Source organism: Hibiscus syriacus, unplaced genomic scaffold, assembly GCF_006381635.1.
Source record: "Hibiscus syriacus cultivar Baekdansim isolate YM2019G1 unplaced genomic scaffold, ASM638163v2 tig00111618_pilon, whole genome shotgun sequence".
NCBI lineage: Eukaryota > Viridiplantae > Streptophyta > Magnoliopsida > Malvales > Malvaceae > Hibiscus > Hibiscus syriacus.
The window spans coordinates 151,306-158,019 of record NW_024063137.1 but is presented as its reverse complement, the minus strand read 5'-3'; positions in this window follow the sequence as shown (position 1 = coordinate 158,019).

The window sequence follows — 6,714 nt, the reverse complement described above, 5'->3', positions numbered from 1 at the left end:
CGAAGCATTCATTTCTGCGGCCTCTATCCTTACGTGATCCTTCTGGTTGCCCAACATTCTGATCCATACAACAGCGCTGGTCTTATTGCCATTCTATAAAATTTTCCCTTAAGTTTTAGAGGCACCTTCTTGTCATACAAAACTCCAGTAGCGGCCCTCCACTTTAGCCATCCCGCCTTTATACGGTGTGTAACGTCATCATCTACACCCCCATCTTTATGTATCATAGACCCTAAGTACTTAAAACAATCCTTTGAGGGAAGAACGTGTCCTTCTATGCATACTTCTACATCTTCATCGTTTTGGTTCCCATTGAAGTTTGAACATAAATACTCTATCTTTTCAAAATTGATCCTTAAACCTTTTTCTTCCAAAGCAGTCTTCCAGGTAGCCAGTCTACTATTCAGCTCATATTTTGTTTCAGCAACTAGGACAATGTCGTCAGCGAAAAGCATACACCAAGGTACACCGTATGGTGTCGCACAATAGATGTCGTCCATAATCAAGGTGAAGATGTATATAAAAGGACAAGATACCACATGAATTATGAAAATGTTGAAAACCTATGTCATACAAATACTTGAAAATATGGGTTGTCTTGAGAAGGTAATTGTCATATTACTAAAATAAATGAAAAATAAATCCTAAATGATGGATTGTATTTTCTTTGACCATCATATTCTTAGAAGGATAGATCGATGCTAGTTGGAATTTGATATTTAAGATATCAACGACACAAGTGAATATATATAACACTGGAATGAAAAGTTGTGTTATGGAAATCCTTATGAAAATTGTTATAACCAGATTCATAATAGAATATGAGTTTGTAGCTCTAAATAAGTCTAAAGAATAAACCGAAGACTTTGGAATTTCTTGGAGGATATTCTTAAATGACTTAAACATGTGCCCACAGTATGCTTTTATTGTGACTAGCAAGTATAATGGTAAGTCAAGACATATGCATCATCGACATAATACCATAGACAATTGATCTCAAATTGAGTTATCCATATTGATTTTGTAAGATAAAATGATAACAGTACGAATCTGCTAACCTAAGGGTTAAATTATGATCAAGCTGAGAAAACATCTAAAGGAATGTGATTAAAGCCCATTAAATTTAAAGGTGTTATGTGAATAAAAACCCTACCTTGTTGTCTGGAGATCCCAAGACCTAGGTCCAAAGGGATAACCTAGTTGCACTATATGTGTATGGTCACTATGAGGGTTTCTTATCCAAAGTCCATTCCTATGATGTAAATAGTGATATGACGATTGTGTGGTTTGGTGAGCGAACAACATAAGTCACCTATGTGAGAGTGAATTGGGGCCACTTCAAGGAGACTATTGGCATAGTTCTTTCAAACTCTTGCAGAACTAGGCTGATGTCCATGGCTTTGAGGACATACTCATGAGAACTAAATTATTGTCAGAGGGGTAGTTGTGTGAGTTTGTCATCTTTTACACAAACGGAAGAATGGTTCAAGGACATTGCATCTACTATTTAATCAGTAAAGTAAATATACTTTCACAAGGGAAGGTTCAAAGGAGGATACCTACATATCCTATGCAACTATCAATCGTAGAGACTATCACCACATCGTGCTGAAATGTTTTTTGATTAAATAATCAATTTCCTTCATATGAGAAATTGTTGGGAAAAAATGGTGAATTTTATTGATGTATTTAATATTTATATTAAATTCATAGTCCTTTTGACTATTGCAAATTAAAAGATAATTTTTAATTTGAATATTAGTAGGATAATTACTCTTTTAATAAGTTAATTTAAAAAGGTATTTATTATCTTTTTATTTTGAATATTAAAAGATAATTATATACTTTTGTATATTTCAAATTAAAATTATATATGTTTAAGTTTGAATAGTAAAATTAGTTTACTCTTTGAATATTAGTAGGATAATTACTCTTTGAATATGTCAACTTAAAAAGGTATTTGTTACCTTTTTAATTTTGAATATTAAAGATATTATATACTTTTGTATATTTTAAATTAAAATAATACATATTTAAGTTTGAATGATAAAAGAAGTTTTATCTTTTGAATATTTCAAATTAAAATATATTGTTATCTGTTTAATGTTGAATATTAAAAGATATTTTATTCGATTAAATCTCTTTTGAAAATCCCCTATAAATAGTGAGTAAACATGTTAGGTTTTTCACATATCAGAATATCTCACAACATAGTTTTCAAGAACTTCTCTTATCTTGAAAAATGTTTTTTATTCCTTAGTTTTTCCAGTGATAGTCGAAGGCAAGGATCATTCGTGATCTATGCAGATGTGATACTGTAGTTGATCAAAAGTTGTTGTTAATGAATTTGAGCACCAAAGGAGTGGCCGAAAATCTATCTTAAGGAAACTGTGTAGCGACAGTGTCGCGACCATCTTTCGGTTGGGCCCAGAATTGGGCTTTGACTTGAAAATTGGGTTAAAGTCGCCGCCGATCATTTTAAAAATGTTTAGGTAGATCGGAAACCATCTTACATGATCTACGTTTTACCAAAAATTTGTCGGGTTCGAGAGTCGGTTACGGTCAAGGAATGATTAGCACCCTTGAACTGCCCTTTCGGTACAAATTAATTTGTCGGTTGTCTTTAATTGCGAAAATAAAAAATTAAAATTAAAATTACTTGATTCGAATTGCTTACTTTTGATTGGTTGGAATTACTACTAAAAAATGCTAGATGACAAAATATATAAATACAAAAATGGAAAAATGTTAATATAATAATTATAATAATATAAAGAAAATGGATAAGTAAAAATAAATAACATTTAGTAAAAAGAATAATAAAAATAAAAAAAAACTAAAATAAAAAATAAAAAAAAATAAAATGTTAAGAAATCTATTCCTTTAAAAGCTTTTGATATATAATAGAGAGCACGTCCCTGCCACATGGACAAAAATTTGTTGCAGCTTGTTTCAGTCCAAGGCCACTTAAAATTACAACAAAGAGAGCTGTTATTATTTCACCACTATGAGCTCTATTATGCGTGGCCAGGAACCTTCTAACCCAAAGTTGTAAGGCACATAACATATTGCAAGCCCATATGTAAATCCAAGCCCAAGCCTTGCATAAGACTAATCAATATACCATATCTCAAAGTTGCTTGTAATGAGGTCGTATAGGAATATTTGTCCAAAGTTTCATTAGTAAATGCATACAGGGTAAGAGATTGCCTGTTCAGCAACGCTAGTTGCTTCAGCATAAGCATCTTGAATGTTCTCAGCAAGCCTATAAAGAAATATATCGGATATGCCTCCAGCAGCAACAATGAATGGACCAGTGGCTAGAGTTATGAGTATGATCTCCCAATAGTTGACAAAACCAATAATTACACCACTGAAAAATGTAGCCATGTTATGAATGTAAGTCCCAACTTTTTCACTGAGAGAGGAGTTGAAATTCGAATCATGGAGGGCAATAGGCAATCTCCTTCCACAAAGAATGTTTGGATCAGAATATTTATCATTCTCTGCAGCCTTCATTACTACCTTTGTAGCTTTCCCATTGATTGTGGTAAATGAGAAAATAGCTCCAACATTCACAACATCAGGCTTCAAAGCCTGTTTTGAAACAATCCAACAAAGAGACTAAAAATCGATAGCAGCAATTAGCAAAACCAGGTTTATGGTGATGAACAACTAATAGAAAATGAACAAATACTCGAATTGAATACACTAACAAAACCTAAAGGCAAAGATGGAATAGACCATAAAGCATCTTAAGGATTTCAATTCAGTAGAGTAAATCTCACAACAGAAAAAGACAAACCCATTTCAAACTTTGGCTTGGGAAACTAAAGAGCAATGACTAAAACCAACACCTCCACCGCGCGCAGGTCCTCGTCCCGCCCAAAGGATTTTCATCCCACGTGTTTCTCAATCTTCCACTGAAATCACTGAATCTGATTCCAAAAACCCTAAATCTCAATCTTCATCGTGAAAAAACAAGAACTCTTTTTGAAGCTTAAAAGTTCTGACATTTTCGAGCAAGAAACATGTTACGGTAGAGGTGGGAGCTGCTTCTGCTGTCGCGATACCCACTGCAGTAGACAGAGAGGCAAAGAACTAGGCTTTCGCAGGAAGTGAGAAAGAGGTGGAAGCGATTCAGATGATATTTGGGGGCCTGGTAAAGTGAGACAAATGCACCGAAGAGAGAGATATGACGTGTGTGTGAGGCTATCTTTCAGCTGCAGGTAGATGAAAAAAATGGATCCTCTCTGTTGAACATCGCTTATGATTTATACAAGGTACGAGTATAGACGTTAGAAGGTTGCAGCTGCCAGATATTCTAGCCAGATTTTTAGGGACTTAGTTGAGATACGTGAGGGGGTTGGCCAGAGCTGAATGTTGAGTGGGTTGTTTTTCCAAATAAAGCAATTTGTTGGAATACAAGCCATTATAGAGAACGTGGAGTTTGATAGTAAGATTCATGTAATCGACCTTCAACTCAAGAGTGACATTCAATGGACTGGCCTACAAAATAATTAAATCAATAAAAATAATAATAATGATAATAATAATATAATATAATGTTTTTGTAGATGTTTTCCAAACTATATATTATATATGTTTCTAAAACATTTTTTTGAAAACTGATATAATATATAGTTTTTAAATTTTTTCAAAACTATATAATATATATATTTTTGAAATGTTTTCGAAACTATATAGTATATATATTTTAGAAAACCGTTTATTAATAAACATTTTCAAAAATTATATTATATTACTAAAAAAATAATATAAAAGAAGCAAATCCAGACGAAAATAAGTGTCTACAGCTACCCCTCTTTGTCATTTTTCGTGGAATGAAAAATAGGGCAAAGATAAAAGGATACAAATTTTCGTTCGGTAGAGTTGAAGAATAACTCTCTGTCGAATTGAGTTGCGGATAGTTCCTCAGTCGCGAAGTCGAGTTTATCTCGAAATAATATGGAATTAAAGCCGCAGTTCAGAATTTGGATCAGAGTGTGGCTCCTTATTGCCAAATTGTAGTCCACTTTGATTTAAAGACCTTGGTTTGAAAAATTCAACCGGAAAGTAGTTCATTGACTCCACCATGTGGTTAATAGGCCATCGAGCTGAATGAAATCAAACTTGAAAGGTCTTCAATGACAATAGCTTTTCTCGACTTAAGTTATGCTGCCGAAAAAACGGTTTATTGTCACTAAGGTACGGCTAACCCAGGTCTTCTTCTCGACTTGAAAACCTCGACTGTAACCAGACGGTAGTGTGATTGATGTGTCATCGAACTCGAAAATTCTATTGACAGATAACCCTTCTTGCCTGGAGCTATTCTATAAATGATAGTGCTTTGAGCTGAGCATAGTCGAACTTGAAGGTCTTTTATTAGCAAATATCCCTTGTTGCCTTGAGTTATGTTGTAAATGATGTGCTTGGGGCTGAGCGTAGTCGAACTCGAAGGTATTTGGTTGGCAGATAACCCTTCTAGCCTTGAGTTATACTGCAAATGATATGCCTTTGAGCTGAGCGTAGTCGAACTCGAAGGTCTTTTGTTGGCAAATAACCCTTCTTTCCTTGAGCTATGTTGCAAATAATGTACCTTGGAGCTGAGCGTAGTCGAACTCGAAGGTCTTTGGTTGGCAGATAACCCTTCTAGCCTTGAGTTATGATGTAAATGATGTGCCTTGGAGCTGAGCGTAGTCGAACTCGTAGGTCTTTTGTTGGCAAATAACCCTTCTTGCCTTGAGCTGTGTTGCAAATGATGTGCATTGGAGCTGAGCGTAGTCGAACTCGAAGGTCTTTGGTTGGCAGATAACCCTTCTAGCCTTGATTTATACTGCAAATGATATGCCCTTGAGCTGAACATAGTCGAACTCGAAGGTATTTTGTTGGCAAATAGCTTTTCTCGACTTAAGTTATGTTGCAAATTATGTGCCTTAGAGCTAAGCGTAGTCGAACTCGAAGGTTTTTGGTTGGCAGATAACCCTTCTAGCCTTGAGTTATGCTGCAAATGATATGCCTTGGAGCTGAGCGTAGTCAAACTTGAAGGTCTTTTGTTGGCAAATAACCCTTCTTACCTTGAGCTATGTTGCAAATGATGTGTCTTGCAGCAAAGCATAGTCGAACTCGAAGGTCTTTGGTTGGCAGATAACCCTTCTAGCCTTGAGTTATGCTGCAAATGATGTGCCTTGGAGCTGAGCGTAGTCGAACTCGAAGGTCTTTTGGTGGCAGGTAGCCCTTCTTGCCTTAAGCTATGCTACAAATGATGTGCCTTTTAGCTGAGCGTAGTCGAACTCGAAGGTCTTTGGTTGGCAGATAACCCTTCTAGCCTTGAGTTATGCTGCCAATAGTTTCTTTAAGAAATGGTTTCCCTTCACGGGTCTAAGTCGGTCATAATTCTTCAGGTGGTTCCTCTGAGCGGGTCTGAACCAAGTAATATGTTTTTTGGATGACTCCCCTTCACGAGAAAGCCCACTGATAAATTCTGTTAGTCGGGTATCTTCCGTCGTGGAATTGAAATCTGGCTTGAAAATGTTAACTAGAAGCCTGCTACTCGTTATTGAGTTAAGCTGATTTGGATTCATTCTGAATTGGCTCTCGAACCCTTCTGAAATTGATTATGAGATCTGTAGGTATGTAAAGTTAGTTGAGGTGTAGCTTCTCACTGCTGAGTCAGACAACCACTATTGATCTTTAAAGGAGCTTTCGAATCAA